Genomic DNA, 19148 nt, shown 5'->3' with positions numbered 1-19148 from the left:
AGGTTGCAAACTGAATATAATTTTTTTCTGCATCTAGCTCTGAAAAAATATTTGGCCTTCTAGCAGTGTGTGGGACTTTCTCTATTTGTCCATCTATACTGACCTCCATCAGGTTGCAAATTAAAAATAATTTTTTGTCTGCATTTAGCTCTGAAAAAATATTTGGCCTTCTAGCTGTGTGTGGGACTTTCTCTATTAGTCCATCTATACTGACCTCCATCAGGTTGCAAACTGAATACAATTTTTTTCTGCATCTACCTCTGAAAAAATATTTGGGCTTCTAGCTGTGTGTGGGACTTGTTCTATTAGTCCATCTATACTGACCTCCATCAGGTTGCAAACTGAATACAATTTTTTTCTGCATCTACCTCTGAAAAAATATTTGGGCTTCTAGCTGTGTGTGGGACTTGTTCTATTAGTCCATCTATACTGACCTCCATCAGGTTGCAAATTGAATATAATTTTTTTCTGCATCTAACCCAGCCAATAGTTTTGGCCTAATACCACAGTTTGGCCACTCAGCTCTGCTCGGTTCCCATCCATTGTTTTTTTGTGCAAACAACTCCAGAGTTGTGAATTAGTTAACCACCAAAATGAGTGGAAAAAGGCCTGCTGCTGGTGGAAAGGGGAATAGGCGTGTTGGGAAGGGGAAAAAAGGTTGTGTCCGTGGGGTAGGTGTTAAAGCAACAGTAACATCTGCAGAACAAAGACCATCTTCCAGCCAAACTAAAATGTCTACTTCTTTTAGCGGAAAATGTGATAAGATCCCTTTCTTACGGCCACGCCAATCGCTACAAATTCCAGATGAGGCACAAAAACAGCAGGTGCTTCAACGGATATCAAGTGCTCCTTTAAGTGGGCTCTCCTCCACATCAACTTCAACATCACAAATACTCCAGTCCTCAAAGGTGTCACCCCAATCGCACTTGCTTCCTCACAGCTCCCAAATCTCCAGCTGCCCGTCTGAGTATGAGGTAGAACAGATGGTTGAGTCTGCAGAGCTGTTTACTCATACTATAGCCTGGGAATCAGAGGTCGACTCCAGCGCTTCTGTGAATCCAGACGAGGAAATGATCTGCACTGATGCCCAGAATCTTTATGAGTCGGATCCAGGACCAGACGCAGAAGGTTCTGACCATAATGTAGACCCTCATTCCCAAACTGTAACTCCTGTTGGTGGAGAAAATGAGGAAGACGATGATGAGACTGAAATACCTGATTGGAGCGACAACTTTAGTTTTTTGTCAGGGCAGGAACAGGTTGGCTCTGAGGACGACGGGTGTGATAACGCACAGGGTGATGATGATGAGGTTGGAGATCCCACTTACTGTCAACCCACAGTCAGCCAAGAGATGAGGTCAGCAGAGGAGGTGGAGGAAGATGCTAGTGACGACGAGGTCAGGTTGCGCCTTCCTGGACAGAGACGTAGTACTGGAAGCACGTCAACAACTGCATCCTCAAACACAACTCTGCCTCTCACCACAAGTCGTGGTGGCTCTTCAGGTCGCATGGGTGCTAAGCCTTGCATAGCCTGGGCATTTTTTCAGATCGATAAAGATGACCCAACTCGTGTTATCTGTAACATTTGTCAGCAAAAGCTAAGTAGAGGCCAAAAAATACATAGTTTGAGTACTTCATGCATGAACCGGCACATGGACATGAAGCATGAGTTGCAGTGGGAAGCTCAGTGTGCTACAATTCGGCCTAGCCAGCCGGGCCAACCACCGTCTGCCATATCTTGTGCATGCGCGGCCTCTTCATCCTCTGTGACTGGGGGGACAGCAGTCACACCTGTTTTGGGGCGCAGACCTGCCACCTCTTTACCCGCAACAGCCAGCGTGATTGACAGGTCATCATTTTCTTTGGAGGTGGTAACACCAGCTGGTGTTGAGCGCTGTCCGACATCGATAGCACCACCTTTGGATCAAGGCAACCTAACATGTCCGCCTGCATCTTCCTCACAGACCGGCAGTTTGCCGGGGACACCCTTATCAACCCCGTCTAAGCACAATAGCCAGCCCTCGGTCCCTCAGATGTGGACAAGTAAAAGACCATTTCCTCCTAGCCATGAGAAAGCTAAGAGGTTGAATTTCACCATCTGCAAGCTCTTGGCTACAGAAATGCTGCCTTTCCGCCTGGTGGACACAGAGGATTTTCAAGACCTTATGTCCGTCGCAGTGCCCCAGTACCAGATGCCCAGTCGGCACTACTTCTCAAAGAAAGGTGTGCCTGCGCTCCACCAGCATGTCGCACACAACATCACCGCTTCTTTGAGAAACTCTGTGTGTGACAGGGTGCATTTCACCACAGACACTTGGACGAGTAGGCATGGACAGGGGCGTTACATGTCGCTGACTGGGCACTGCGTAACTATGGTGACAGCAGGACAAGGGGCTGCTGTCCAAGTCTTGCCGTCCCCACGACTTGTGCGTCAATCCTCTTTATGTCAAAGTTCCTCCACTGCTTCTGCCTCCTCAACCTCCTCTCGGTCTTCCACCTGCACCCAAAGCCTGTCTGGTCATGCCACAAGCTTTCTAACTGCGCAGAAGGGATCCTGCACACCTCCTTACTATGCTGGCAGTAGGGCTCAACGTCATCAGGCGGTTTTTACTTTGAAATGTCTGGGAAATGTGAGTCACACAGCTGAGGAGTTGTGGTCAGCTCTGGAGAACCAATTTCATGAATGGTTGTCTCCACTGGACCGGAAACCAGGGAAGGCCGTGTGCGACAATGCTGCAAAACTGGGTGCGGCCCTTCGCCGGGGCAATGTCACACACGTGCCTTGTATGGCTCACGTGTTGAACCTGGTTGTCCAGCAATTTTTAGCCCACTATCCCAGACTAGATGGCCTTCTGCAGAGGGCACGGTCGCTGTGTGCTCACTTCCGCCGTTCGCATCCCGCAGCTCAGCGACTTACATCTCTACAGAAGTCGTTGGGCCTGCCACTTCACCGACTAAAATGCGATGTGCCTACCCGGTGGAATTCAACTCTGCACATGTTGCAGCGACTGTGGCAGCACCGACAAGCCCTGGTGCAATACGTTCTGACGTATAGCCTGGGCCAACGAGATCCAGAGGTGGGGCAAATCACGCTGGAGGAGTGGTCTCAGATCAGGGACCTATCCACCCTTCTGCACAGTTTTGAAATGGCGACGAAGATGTTTAGTGCTGACGATGCCATTATCAGCATGACTATTCCGGTGATTTACATGCTGGAGCACATGTTAAACAGAATTCGGAGTCAGGTGGTGGCACAAGAGGAGGTGGAGGAAGTAGAGGAGGAGGAGTTGTATGCGGAAGGGCTAACATCTGCAAGGTCCAGACGGTCGGCAGCACCAAGGCGGCAGGCATGTGAGGGTGGGGGAGATGGTTTTACCAGGGCGCATGGTAGCAGCCAAACTAGTGAGGAAGGTGCAGGAGCCCAGGAAGAAGTGGAGGACGAACTGATGGAAGACTCATCAGATGAGGGAGACCTTGATCACATTTCTGTTGTGCGAGGTTGGGGGGAGAGGACAGAGGAAGGAAGCATGATTGTTACCTCGCCACCAACACAACAGGGACTTGGTGCTCCTGGATGCGCAACACACATGAGTGCCTTCTTGCTGCACTACCTGCAACATGACCCTCGAATTGTGAGAATTAGAAATAATCCTGACTACTGGGTTGCCACACTGTTAGATCCCCGGTACAAAAGTAAATTTGCCGAAATTATTCCTGCCATAGAAAGGGATGCACGCATGCAGGAGTATCAGCAGAGACTGTTGCAGAATCTTACATGTGCTTTTCCACAAAACACCAGTGGTGCACGTAGTGAATCTCACAGTTCCAACTTGCCAACCATGGGACCGTCAAGTGTTCAGCACTCAAACCGTAACAGAACCACAGTATCTGCTGGTAACATCAATTTTGCGGAATCATTTCACCACTTTTTTAGCCCATCCTTTGCAAGGCCACAGGAGACAAGAAGTCTGTCTGACACATAGTCAACGCCTAGAGACGATGGTACAGGAGTATCTCCAAGTAAACATTGAAGCCATGACTGTGTCACTGGACCCTTGCTCTTTTTGGGCTTCCAATCTGGATAAATGGCCGGAGCTAGCCACTTACGCCTTGGAGATCTTGTCATGCCCCGCAGCCAGCGTTCTGTCTGAACGTGTGTTCAGCGCTGCTGGTGGTGTGCTGACAGATAAGCGCACGCGGCTCTCCACTGATAATGTAGACAGACTCACGTTCATAAAGATGAACAAATCATGGATCCGAAACGACTTTTCTACCCCTGTGTCATCCTGGGGAGAGTAAAAGCTTGATGATTGGTTAAAATCACCCTACCAACCGTTTTAAGCTTTCAAATTACTAATCATGTTTATCTGTATCTTGGCTGGAAAATAATTTGGGCTTTGTAGCAGTGTGCAGCACTGATTCTATTAGGCCATCTATAATAAGCTCCACCAGATTTAAAATTACTAATCATGTTTATCTGTATCTTGACTGGAAAATAATTTGGGCTTTGTAGCAGTGTGCAGCACTGATCCTATTAGGCCATCTATACTAAGCTCCACCAGATTTAAAATTAATAATAATTTTTAGCTGCATCTAGCCCGGAAAATAATTTTGGGGCTCCGAGATGCGCAAGACACATAAGTGCCTTCTTGCTGCACTACCTGCAACATGACCCTCATATTGTCAGAATTCGAAGTAATCATGACTACTGGGTTGCCACACTCTTAGATCCCCCAAACTTTTCGATCAACCTTTTCATTTTAATAAAGACCAAAAAAATGGTCATTTTTGAAATTATAAGCATTAGCAGGTTATTAGAAACTGAAATCAAACAGTTTTCAACTCAAAACTTTATTCTAGGTGATGTTACATTTTCACATAGGACCCCTTGTTCGAAAGGAGCTTCTGAACTCTCTCGTCCATTGAATTTGTCAGGTTTTGGATGGTTTCTGCTTCAATTGTTTTGCATGAGGACAGAATACCCTCCCAGAGCTGTTGCTTAGATGTGAACTGCCTCCCGCCATCATAGACACTCCTTTTGATGATGCTCCAGAGGTTCTGAATGGGGTAGAGGTCAGGGGAGCATGGGGGTCACACCATAAGTTTGTCCCCTTTTATGCCCATGTCAGCCAGAGATGCAGATGTTTTATGTGCAGCATGAGATGGTGCATTATCATGCAAAAAAATGATCTTGCTGTGAAATACACGGTTCTTCTTCTTGAACCATGGCAGGAAGTGCTGTTTGAGAAAATCCACATACATTATGGAGTTCATCTTTAGCGCCTTCAGGGATCCTAAAGGGGCCGACAATCTCTCTCCCCATGATTCCAGCCCAAAACATTACTCCACCTCCTCCTTGTTGGCGCTGTAGCCGTGTTTGCGTGGGGTGTCCATCAACCAGCCAACCTCCACTCCATCCATCTGGACCATCGAGCGCTGCACGGCACTCATCCGTGAACAAAACAGTTTTGAAATCAGTCTTCATGTAATGTTTGGCCCACTGGAGCCGTTTCTGCTTGTGTGAAGTGGATAGAGGAGGTCGACAGGATGGCGTATGCACAGCTGCAAACCTCTGAAGGACCCTGCATCTTGTTGTTCGGGGGACGTTGGAGGCACCAGCAGCTTCAAAAACTTGTCTGCTGCTATGACAAGGCTTTTTTGCTGCTGATCTTTTAACCTGACGTAATTGCCTGTAGGAAAGAGTCCTCAATTTGCCCTTATCAGCACGCACACGTGTGTACTGTGAATCAGCTACATACTTCTTGATTGCCAAGACACTTCATCCTGATCATCGCACAATGTTGATTGTAGTCATGCCTTGACCTAAACACTCCACAATTTGTTGCTTCTCAGCAGCCGACACATCCTTTTTCTTTCCCATTTTGGCAGAAAATGTAGGCTGCTTAATAATGTGAGACAGCCTTCTTAAGTAGTCTTGCCTTTCATTGGACACACCTGCCAAACTAATTAGCACAGGTGTCTGCAATTGCTTACAGTGATATAAAGAGCCCTGACACACATCACCATCAATGAGTTTAACTGACAAACAAACAAATTCTTCCCTTATCACTCCTAAACACTTTTTGCATAATAATTTGGAACACAGTGTACATGTGCTTTTCCACAAAACACCAGTGCTTCACGTAGTGAATCTTACAGTTCTAACTTGCCAACCGTGGTCTGTATGGAGTTGTTCAATAAAGGGCCCAAAATTAAGATAACATAGATGGGAGAGGTCTCTATGAATAGGAATTCCTAAGTATTTGATACCCTGTGAGGGCCAGGCAAAGGGAAAGTTGGACTGGATGGAATCCTATATGGATTTGGGGAGGGAGACATCGAGGGCCTCAGACTTCGCTGCATTGATTTTAAAATTTGACCATGTAACAAAGTGATTTATTTCAGCCATAACAGCATGGATGGATATATGTGATTGAGTGATATATACTAGGACATCATCAGCAAATAGAGAGCACTTGTACTCGGTGCCTCCCACCTCAATCCACCTAATATTGGGGTTATGGCGAATTGATGAGAGCAGGTGCTCCGTCACTAGGATGTATAAGAGAGGGGACAGAGGACATCCCTGCCTTGTCCCATTGGTGATTGTGAAAGGTGATGAAAATGTTCTGATGCACCCCCTGGGCCTTGGGACACCCGGAGCCGGACCCTTTTTGGTGGATGCTGGTGGTTGTAGTCTTCGTGGCGGCTACCCGGTTCCGTGGCTCAGGGTAGTCAAACCAGTGGCGGAACTATTTATGTGGTTTTGATGTTTAAATGTCCGACTACGCCACCCGTGGATTGCGGTCAGAGTGAACCGCCGCTGCAGGGCAGACCGCTGAGGCTGGTGTTGTGGGTGCAGCAGAGCGTAGCATAACTCTCCACGGGAGGAGTATAGCCTCAGGGCAGTGTATGCGGAGGATGGGGGTGATGGTGCAGGGCAGCAGCAGTAACGACACAGAGTCAGTGATGCAGTCCAGGGCCTTTACTCACAGTTCTTATTATCCAGACCACGTCTGCAGGTAACGGCTGCCCACGTCGTACTGTGCTCACCAGGTGAGGGGCTCAGACAACTCCCAGATAACTTTGGAGCGCTTCACAGGACCCCCTTTGTGTGTCCTTTGTCTGGCCTTTCTTACCAACCCTTCTGTCCGGCTGCCTCGGGCCTTCTCTTGGTAAACTTGGCGCCAGTTTCCCTGACCCTATGTGGTGCCTTCCTAGCGGCTGTAGCGAGGGGCTGCGCCACATAAAATGTCACAGCGTCCGGTTTCTAGCTGAGAGTTGTTTCCTGCCTCCACTAGTTTCGGGGACCGGTCTCCCCCTTTGGCCTGACCCCTCCACGCAGGTGGATTCGGGCGTGCGGTGGCGACTCGCCCGTCCGCACCCCTGGGATCCCTTCATTCCTCGTTCCTGGAGCCTTCTCCGCTCCTCTTCCTTCCTTCTCCCTCTTCCAGGCCTGGGCCTCTGTTACTAGGCCCGCCTCCGGAGCAGAGCTCATGCAGAGCCCCTGCTCACTGCCACTTCTGCTCAGACTTCTCTGCACTGAACTAAGATGGTGCCCACCTTTTATACTCCCTTCTCAATGCACCCAGGAACTGCTTCCTCCCTGCTCCTGCACTACAGGGTTCCCCTTCCTCAGTGTTCCCTCCCCCCAATCCAGCCAGGGACAGGGACTGTTGTGCCCATCTCAGAGGCATATTGGTCGCCCTGCCCCACGGCAATGTGGTGTAATGCATGCAGGTGTCGGGTCCTGATCCACACTCCATCCTTACCTGAGAGTGAGATATCACACCTCTGGGTGAGGTGCAATACCTCTGTAGCAACCGAGCCCTCAGGGTGCTACAGTTCCATTTATCTTCAGCCTAGGTGACGTATTGTGATACAGGGCCGTGATTTTGTCTATAAATGGGTCCCCTAGACATCTACCCCAAGCTTTTTAAGAGAATCATATATGGCGTGCCAGGAGACTCTATGGAATGCTTTCTCAGCATCCAACGAGAGTATCTAATTACAAATTTTTAACTGCATCTAGCCCAGGAAATACTTTGTGCCTAGTAGCAGTGTCTGCTAGTCAGCGGATTATCCCGGCTGTTAAGCAAGCTACACCACCTGTAGTTTGGACACTTAATTTTTTCAAAGTAAATGCTTCGGGACCACGGGATACTCAGTGAAGAGCATCAGGAGGCACCCCAAGGCATAGGGGCTGGGACTGGCAGTAGGATGCCTTGCGGTGGACAGCCGAGCTCGATCCTTATAAAAGCTTTTTAACTGCAGCAGCTTTAGTGGACGCTACTGGAGCTGGAATTACGCGGCTGCTGGCATGAGACTTGCCCTCCAATAGATCATTGTAAATGGATTTAAAGTGTATTCATTCAAATTAGAGAGACAATTTAAATTAAAAAGCTTAGAGCTGCCTCCACCACAGGGGGCTCGCTCGACCCACCAGCGGACAGGCACCAGTATTGGGAGAGGGGGCTGGCCGTCAGGGTTCACCGCGGCTCTGGCACAAACCCGGCGACACGGAGGTGGCACGGGCAGGAGCGGACTGAACGTGTCGGCTTCTCACTTTTTGGATTTTAGAAGTGCATGACATGCCTATATCTGTGTCTCCCCCTCCTTTTACTCCTCCACCTCTTTTCTTTTCGCATGACTATATGCACTTGTCACTTTTCCGTGTGTTAGTTGTGTCTTCTGAGCAGTTTGTGAGCTTTTGGACACCTTTGAAGGTGTTTTCTATGTGTTTCTATGTGTTTTTGTTTGCCTGCCATTGGTTTTAACGGTGTTCGAAGGTGTTCGACGAACAGTTCGACGAACAGTTCGGCGAACACACGGGTGTTCGACGAACCGAACCGAACTCGAACACTACGGGGGTGGCTCAACACTAGTAGACACTACTGTTTTTCTTTACATCAAAAAATGCAAAAAAGAAGGATAATACAGAGAATTGACCCATGGAACTGCAAAACCACACTTGGATTTATCGGGCCTACACCAGGCTATTTTCAACAGATATATTTGTGTCTGAACAATCAGGAGACACTACTGTTTTTCTTTACAGCAAAAAATGCAAAAGAGCAGGATAATACAGAGATTTGACCCGTGGAACTGCAAAACCACACTTGGATTTGTCAGGCCTACACCAGACTATTTTCAACAGATATATTTGTGTCTGAACAATCAGGAGACACTACTGTTTTTCTTTACGGCAAAAAATGCCAAAAGAAGGACAATACAGAGATTTGACCCGTGGAACTGCAAAACCACAGTTGTATTTCTCGGGCCTACACCAGACTATTTTGAACAGATATATTTGTGTCTGAACAATCAGGAGACACGACTGTTTTTCTTTATGGCAAAAAATGCCAAAAGAAGGATAATACAGAGATTTGACAAGAGGAACTGCAAAACCACAGTTCTAGTAATATGGCCTACACCAGACTATTTTCAACAGATATATTTGTGTCTGAACAATCAGAAGACACTACTATTTTTATTTACAGCAAAAAATGCTAAAAAGCAGGATAATACAGAGATTGGACCGTGAAACTGCAAAACCACACTTGGATTTCTCGGGCCCACACCTGACTATTTTCAACAGATATATTTGTGTCTGAACAATCAGGAGACACTACTGTTTTTCTTTACGGCAAAAAATGCAAAAAGGCAGGATAATGCAGAGATTTGACCCGTGGAACTGCAAAACCACAGTTCTTGTAATCTGGCCTACACCAGACTATTTTCAACAGATATATTTGTGTCTGAACAATCAGGAGACACTACTGTTTTTCTTTACAGCAAAAAATGCAAAATAGCAGGATAATACAGAGATTTGACCCGTGGAACTGCAAAACCACACTTGTATTTCTCTGGCCTACACCAGACTATTTTCAAAAGATATATTTGTGTCTGAACAATCAGGAGACACTACTGTTTTTCTTTACGGCAAAAAAATGCAAAAAAGCAGGATAATACAGAGATTTGACCCGTGCAACTGCAAAACCACACTTGTACTTCTCGGGCCTACACCAGACTATTTTCAACAGATATATTTGTGTCTGAACAATCAGGATACACTACTGTTTTTCCTTACGGCAAAAAATGCAAAATAGTAGGATAATACAGTGATTTGACCCGTGGAACTGCAAAACCACACGTGTATTTCTCGGGCCTACACCAGACTATTTTCAACAGATATATTTGTGTCTGAACAATCAGGAGACACTACTGTTTTTCTTTACAGCAAAAAATGCAAAAAAGCAGGAAAATACAGAGATTTGACTCGTGGAACTGCAAAACCACACTTGTAATTCTTGGGCCTACACCAGACTATTTTGAACAGATATATTTGTGTCTGAACAATCAGGAGACACTACTGTTTTTCTTTATGGCAAAAAATGCCAAAAGAAGGATAATACAGAGATTTGACCCGTGGCACTGCAAAACCACAGTTCTAGTAATCTGGCCTACACCAGACTATTTTTAGATATATTTGTGTGTGAACAATCAGGAGACACTACTGTTTTTCTTTACGGCAAAAAATACAAAAAAGCAGGATAAGACAGAGATTTGACCCATGGAACTGCAAAACCACACTTGTATTTTTCGGGCCTACACGAGACTATTTTCAGCAGATATATTTGTGTCTGAAAAATCAGGAGACACTACTGTTTTTCTTTACAGCTACAAAACAGGATTATACAGAGATTTGACCCGTGGAACTGCAAAAACACACTTGCATTTCTCGGGCCTACACCAGACTATTTTCAACAGATATATTTGTGTCTGAACAATCAAGAGACACTACTGTTTTTCTTAACAGCAAAAAATGCAGAAAAGCAGGATAATACAGAGATTTGACCCGTGGAATTGCAAAACCTCACTTGTATTTCTCGGGCCAACACCAGACTATTTTCAACAGATATATTTGTGTCTGAACAATCAGGAGACACTACTGTTTTTCTTTACTGCAAAAAATGCAAAAAAGCAGGATGATACAGAGATTTGACCCATGGAACTGCAAAACCACACTTGTATTTCTCGGGCCTACACCAGACTATTTTCAACAGATATATTTGTGTCTGAACAATCAGGAGACACTACTGTTTTTCATTACGGCAAAAAATACAAAAAACAGGATAATACAGAGATTTGACCCGTGGAACTGCAAAACCACACTTGTAATTTTTGGGCCTACACCAGACTATTTTCAACAGATATATTTGTGTCTGAACAATCAGGAGACACTACTGTTTTTCTTTATGGCAAAAAATACCAAAAGCAGGATAATACAGAGATTTGACTCGTGGCACTGCAAAACCACATTTCTAGTAATCTAGCCTACACCAGACTATTTTCAGATATATTTGTGTCTGAACAATCAGGAGACACTACTGTCTTTCTTTACGGCAAAAAATGCAAAAAAGCAGGAAAATACATAGATTTGACTCGCGGAACTGCAAAACCACACTTGTATTTCTCGGGCCTACACGAGACTATTTTGAACAGATATATTTGTATCTGAACAATCAGGAGACACTACTGTTTTTCTTTACAGCGAAAAATGCAAAATAGCAGAATAATACAGAGATTTGACCCGTGGAACTGCAAAACCACACTTGTATTTCTCGGGCCTACACCAGACTATTTTCAACAGATATATTTGTGTCTGAACAATCAGGAGACACTACTATTTTTCTTTACGGCAAAAAATGCAAAAAAGCAGGATAATACAGAGATTTGACTCGTGGAACTGCAAAACCACACGTGTATTTCTCGGACCTACACCAGACTATTTTCAACAGATATATTTGTGTCTGAACAATCAGGAGACACTACTGTTTTTCTTTACGGCAAAAATATGCAAAAAAGCAGGATAATACAGAGATTTGACTCGTGGAACAGCAAAACCACACTTGTAATTCTTGGGCCTACACCAGACTATTTTGAACAGATATATTTGTGTCTGAACAATCAGGAGACACTACTGTTTTTCTTTATGGCAAAAAATGCCAAAAGAAGGATAATACAGAGATTTGACCCGTGGCACTGCAAAACCACAGTTCTAGTAATCTGGCCTACACCAGACTATTTTTAGATATATTTGTGTCTGAACAATCAGGAGACACTACTGTTTTTCTTTACAGCAAAAAATGCAAAAAAGCAGGATAATACAGAGATTTGACCCGTGGAACTGCAAAACCACACTCGTATTTCTCGGACCTACACCAGACTATTTTCAACAGATATATTTGTGTCTGAACAATCAGGAGACAATACTGTTTTTCTTTACAGCAAAAAATGCAAAAAAGCAGGATAATACAGAGATTTGACCCGTGGAACTGCAAAACCACACTTGTTAATATCGGGCCTACACCAGACTATTTTTAACAGATATATTTGTGTCTGAACAATCAGGAGACACTACTGTTTTTCTTTACAGCGAAAAATGCAAAATAGCAGAATAATACAGAGATTTGACCCGTGGAACTGCAAAACCACACTTGTATTTCTCGGGCCTACACCTGACTATTTTCAACAGATATATTTGTGTCTGAACAATCAGGAGACACTACTGTTTTTCTTTACGGCAAAAAATGCAAAAAAGCAGGATAATACAGAGATTTGACTCGTGGAACTGCAAAACCACACGTGTATTTCTCGGACCTACCCCAGACTATTTTCAACAGATATATTTGTGTCTGAACAATCAGGAGACACTACTGTTTTTCTTTACGGCAAAAATATGCAAAAAAGCAGGATAATACAGAAATTTGACCCGTGGAACTGGAAAACCACACTTGTATTTCTCGGGCCTGCACCAGACTATTTTCAACAGATATATTTGTGTCTGAACAATCTGGAGACACTACTGTTTTTCTTTACAGCAAAAAATGCAAAAAATCAGGATAATACAGAGATTTGACTTGTGGAACTGCAAAAACACAAGTGTATTTCTCGGGCCTACACCAGACTATTTTCAACAGATATATTTGTGTCTGAACAATCAGGAGACACTACTGTTTTTCTTTACAGCAAAAAATGCAAAAAAGCAGGATAATACAGAGATTTGACCCGTGGAACTACAAAACCACACTTGTATTTCTCGGGCCTACACCAGACTATTTTCAACAGATATATTTGTGTCTGAACAATCAGGATACACTACTGTTTTTCCTTACGGCAAAAAATGCAAAAAAGCAGGATAATACAGTGATTTGACCCGTGGGACTGCAAAACCACACGTGTATTTCTCGGGCCTACACCAGACTATTTTCAACAGATATATTTGTGTCTGAACAATCAGGGGGCACTACTGTTTTTCATTACAGCAAAAAATGCAAAAAAGCAGGAGGATACAGAGATTTGACCCGTGGAACTGCAAAACCACACTTGTTATTATCGGGCCTACACCCGACTATTTTCAACAGATATATTTGTGTCTGAACAATCAGGAAACACTACTGTTTTTCTTAACAGCAAAAAATGCAGAAAAGCAGGATAATACAGAGATTTGACCCATGGAATTGCAAAACCTCACTTGTATTCTCCGGCCTACACAAGACTATTTTCAACAGATATATTTGTGTTTGAACAATCAGGAGACACTACTGTTTTTCTTTACGGCAAAAAATGCAAAAAAGCAGGAAAATACATAGATTTGACTCGCGGAACTGCAAAACCACTCTTGTATTTCTCGGGCCTACACGAGACTATTTTGAACAGATATATTTGTGTCTGAACAATCAGGAGACACTAATGTTTTTCTTTACAGCGAAAAATGCAAAATAGCAGAATCATACAGAGATTTGACCCGTGGAACTGCAAAACCACACTTGTATTTCTCGGGCCTACACCAGACTATTTTCAACAGATATATTTGTGTCTGAACAATCAGGAGACACTACTGTTTTTCTTTACGGCAAAAAATGCAAAAAAGCAGGATAATACAGAGATTTTACTCGTGGAACTGCAAAACCACACGTGTATTTCTCGGACCTACACCAGACTATTTTCAACAGATATATTTGTGTCTGAACAATCAGGAGACACTACTGTTTTTCTTTACGGCAAAAATATGCAGAAAAGCAGGATAATACAGAGATTTGACCCGTGGAACTGGAAAACCACACTTGTATTTATCGGGCCTGCACCAGACTATTTTCAACAGATATATTTGTGTCTGAACAATCTGGAGACACTACTGTTTTTCTTTACAGCAAAAAATGCAAAAAATCAGGATAATACAGAGATTTGACGTGTAGAACTGCAAAAACACAAGTGTATTTCTCGGGCCTACACCAGACTATTTTCAACAGATATATTTGTGTCTGAACAATCAGGAGACACTACTGTTTTTCTTTACAGCAAAAAATGCAAAAAAGCAGGATAATACAGAGATTTGACCCGTGGAACTGCAAAACCACACTTGTATTTCTCGGACCTACACCAGACTATTTTCAACAGATATATTTGTGTCTGAACAATCAGGAGACACTACTGTTTTTCCTTACGGCAAAAAATGCAAAAAAGCAGGATAATACAGTGATTTGACACGTGGGACTGCAAAACCACACGTGTATTTCTCGGGCCTACACCAGACTATTTTCAACAGATATATTTGTGTCTGAACAATCAGGAGACACTACTGTTTTTCTTTACAGCAAAAAAATGCAAAAAAGCAGGATAATACAGAGATTTGACTCGTGGAACTGCAAAACCACACTTGTAATTCTTGGGCCTACACCAGACTGTTTTGAACAGATATATTTGTGTCTGAACAATCAGGAGACACTACTGTTTTTCTTTATGGCAAAAATTGTCAAAAGAAGGAAAATACAGAGATTTGACCCGTGGCATTGCAAAACCACAGTTCTAGTAATCTGGCCTACACCAGACTATTTTTAGATATATTTGTGTGTGAACAATCAGGAGACACTACTGTATTTCTTTACAGCAAAAAATGCAAAAAAGCAGGATAATACAGAGATTTGACCCGTGGAACTGCAAAACCACACTTGTATTTATCGGACCTACACCAGACTATTTTCAACAGATATATTTGTGTCTGAACAATCAGGAGATAATGCTGTTTTTCTTTACAGCAAAAAATGCAAAAAAGCAGGATAATACAGAGATTTGACCCGTGGAACTGCAAAACCACACTTTTAATTCACAGGCCTACACCAGACTATTTTCAAAAGATATATTTGTGTCTGAACAATCAGGAGACACTACTGTTTTTCTTTACGGCAAAAAATACAAAAAAGCAGAATAATACAGAAATTTGACCCAAGGAACTGCAAAACCACACTTGTATTTCTCGGGCCTACATCAGACTATTTTCAGCACATATATTTGTGTCTGAAAAATCAGGAGACACTACTGTCTTTCTTTACAGCAAAAAATGCAAAAAAACAGGATAATACAGAGATTTGACCCGTGGAACTGCAAGACCACACTTGCATTTCTCGGGCCTACACCAGACTATTTTCAACAGATATATTTGTGTCTGAACAATCAGGAGGCACTACTGTTTTTCATTACAGCAAAAAATGCAAAAAAGCAGGAGGATACAGAGATTTGACCCGTGGAACTGCAAAACCACACTTGTTATTATCGGCCTACACCAGACTATTTTCAACAGATATATTTGTGTCTGAACAATCAGGAAACACTACTGTTTTTCTTAACAGCAAAAAATGCAGAAAAGCAGGATAATACAGAGATTTGACCCATGGAATTGCAAAACCTCACTTGTATTCTCGGGCCTACACCAGACTATTTTCAACAGATATATTTGTGTCTGAACAATCAGGAGACACTACTGTTTTTCTTTACGGCAAAAAATGCAAAAAAGCAGGAAAATACATAGATTTGACTCGCGGAACTGCAAAACCACACTTGTATTTCTCGGGCCTACACGAGACTATTTTGAACAGATATATTTGTGTCTGAACAATCAGGAGACACTACTGTTTTTCTTTACAGCGAAAAATGCAAAATAGCAGAATAATACAGAGATTTGACCCGTGGAACTGCAAAACCACACTTGTATTTCTCGGGCCTACACCAGACTATTTTCAACAGATATATTTGTGTCTGAACAATCAGGAGACACTACTGTTTTTCTTTACGGCAAAAAATGCAAAAAAGCAGGATAATACAGAGATTTGACTCGTGGAACTGCAAAACCACACGTGTATTTCTCGGACCTACACCAGACTATTTTCAACAGATATATTTGTGTCTGAACAATCAGGAGACACTACTGTTTTTCTTTACGGCAAAAATATGCAAAAAAGCAGGATAATACAGAGATTTGACCCGTGGAACTGGAAAACCACACTTGTATTTCTCGGGCCTGCACCAGACTATTTTCAACAGATATATTTGTGTCTGAACAATCTGGAGACACTACTGTTTTTCTTTACAGCAAAAAATGCAAAAAATCAGGATAATACAGAGATTTGACTTGTGGAACTGCAAAAACACAAGTGTATTTCTCGGGCCTACACCAGACTATTTTCAACAGATATATTTGTGTCTGAACAATCAGGAGACACTACTGTTTTTCTTTACAGCAAAAAATGCAAAAAAGAATTATAATACAGAGATTTGACCCGTGGAACTGCAAAACCACACTTGTATTTCTCGGGCCTACACCAGACTATTTTCAACAGATATATTTGTGTCTGAACAATCAGGATACACTACTGTTTTTCCTTACGGCAAAAAATGCAAATAAGCAGGATAATACAGTGATTTGACCCGTGGGACTGCAAAACCACACGTGTATTTCTCGGGCCTACACCAGACTATTTTCAACAGATATATTTGTGTCTGAACAATCAGGGGGCACTACTGTTTTTCATTACAGCAAAAAATGCAAAAAAGCAGGAGGATACAGAGATTTGACCCGTGGAACTGCAAAACCACACTTGTTATTATCGGGCCTACACCCGACTATTTTCAACAGATATATTTGTGTCTGAACAATCAGGAAACACTACTGTTTTTCTAACAGCAAAAAATGCAGAAAAGCAGGATAATACAGAGATTTGACCCATGGAATTGCAAAACCTCACTTGTATTCTCGGGCCTACACCAGACTATTTTCAACAGATATATTTGTGTCTGAACAATCAGGAGACACTACTGTTTTTCTTTACGGCAAAAAATGCAAAAAAGCAGGAAAATACATAGATTTGACTCGCGGAACTGCAATACCACTCTTGTATTTCTCGGGCCTACACGAGACTATTTTGAACAGATATATTTGTGTCTGAACAATCAGGAGACACTACTGTTTTTCTTTACAGCGAAAAATGCAAAATAGCAGAATAATACAGAGATTTGACCCGTGGAACTGCAAAACCACACTTGTATTTCTCGGGCCTACACCAGACTATTTTCAACAGATATATTTGTGTCTGAACAATCAGGAGACACTACTGTTTTTCTTTACGGCAAAAAATGCAAAAAAGCAGGATAATACAGAGATTTGACTCGTGGAACTGCAAAACCACACGTGTATTTCTCGGACCTACACCAGACTATTTTCAACAGATATATTTGTGTCTGAACAATCAGGAGACACTACTGTTTTTCTTTACGGCAAAAATATGTAAAAAAGCAGGATAATACAGAGATTTGACCCGTGGAACTGGAAAACCACACTTGGATTTATCGGGCCTGCACCAGACTATTTTCAACAGATATATTTGTGTCTGAACAATCTGGAGACACTACTGTTTTTCTTTACAGCAAAAAATGCAAAAAATCAGGATAATACAGAGATTTGACTTGTGGAACTGCAAAAACACAAGTGTATTTCTCGGGCCTACACCAGACTATTTTCAACAGATATATTTGTCTCTGAACAATCAGGAGACACTACTGTTTTTCTTTACAGCAAAAAATGCAAAAAAGCAGGATAATACAGAGATTTGACCCGTGGAACTGCAAAACCACACTTGTATTTCTCGGGCCTACACCAGACTATTTTCAACAGATATATTTGTGTCTGAACAATCAGGATACACTACTGTTTTTCCTTACGGCAAAAAATGCTAAAAAGCAGGATAATACAGTGATTTGACCCGTGGGACTGCAAAACCACACGTGTATTTCTCGGGCCTACACCAGACTATTTTCAACAGATATATTTGTGTCTGAACAATCAGGAGACACTACTGTTTTTCTTTACGGCAAAAAATGCAAAAAAGCAGGAAAATACATAGATTTGACTCGCGGAACTGCAAAACCACACTTGTATTTCTCGGGCCTACACGAGACTATTTTGAACAGATATATTTGTGTCTGAACAATCAGGAGACACTACTGTTTTTCTTTACAGCGAAAAATGCAAAATAGCAGAATAATACAGAGATTTGACCCGTGGAACTGCAAAACCACACTTGTATTTCTCGGGCCTACACCTGACTATTTTCAACAGATATATTTGTGTCTGAACAATCAGGAGACACTACTGTTTTTCTTTACGGCAAAAAATGCAAAAAAGCAGGATAATACAGAGATTTGACTCGTGGAACTGCAAAACCACACGTGTATTTCTCGGACCTACCCCAGACTATTTTCAACAGATATATTTGTGTCTGAACAATCAGGAGACACTACTGTTTTTCTTTACGGCAAAAATATGCAAAAAAGCAGGATAATACAGAAATTTGACCCGTGGAACTGGAAAACCACACTTGTATTTCTCGGGCCTGCACCAGACTATTTTCAACAGATATATTTGTGTCTGAACAATCTGGAGACACTACTGTTTTTCTTTACAGCAAAAAATGCAAAAAATCAGGATAATACAGAGATTTGACTTGTGGAACTGCAAAAACACAAGTGTATTTCTCGGGCCTACACCAGACTATTTTCAACAGATATATTTGTGTCTGAACAATCAGGAGACACTACTGTTTTTCTTTACAGCAAAAAATGCAAAAAAGCAGGATAATACAGAGATTTGACCCGTGGAACTGCAAAACCACACTTGTATTTCTCGGGCCTACACCAGACTATTTTCAACAGATATATTTGTGTCTGAACAATTAGGATACACTACTGTTTTTCCTTACGGCAAAAAATGCAAAAAAGCAGGATAATACAGTGATTTGACCCGTGGGACTGCA

This window comes from Phyllobates terribilis, unplaced genomic scaffold, assembly GCF_046119375.1.
Source record: "Phyllobates terribilis strain yellow unplaced genomic scaffold, ASM4611937v1 Scaffold_7__3_contigs__length_470593459, whole genome shotgun sequence".
Classification (NCBI taxonomy): domain Eukaryota; kingdom Metazoa; phylum Chordata; class Amphibia; order Anura; family Dendrobatidae; genus Phyllobates; species Phyllobates terribilis.
The sequence above is the reverse complement of the archived record's forward strand: the minus strand, read 5'-3'. Positions refer to the sequence as shown.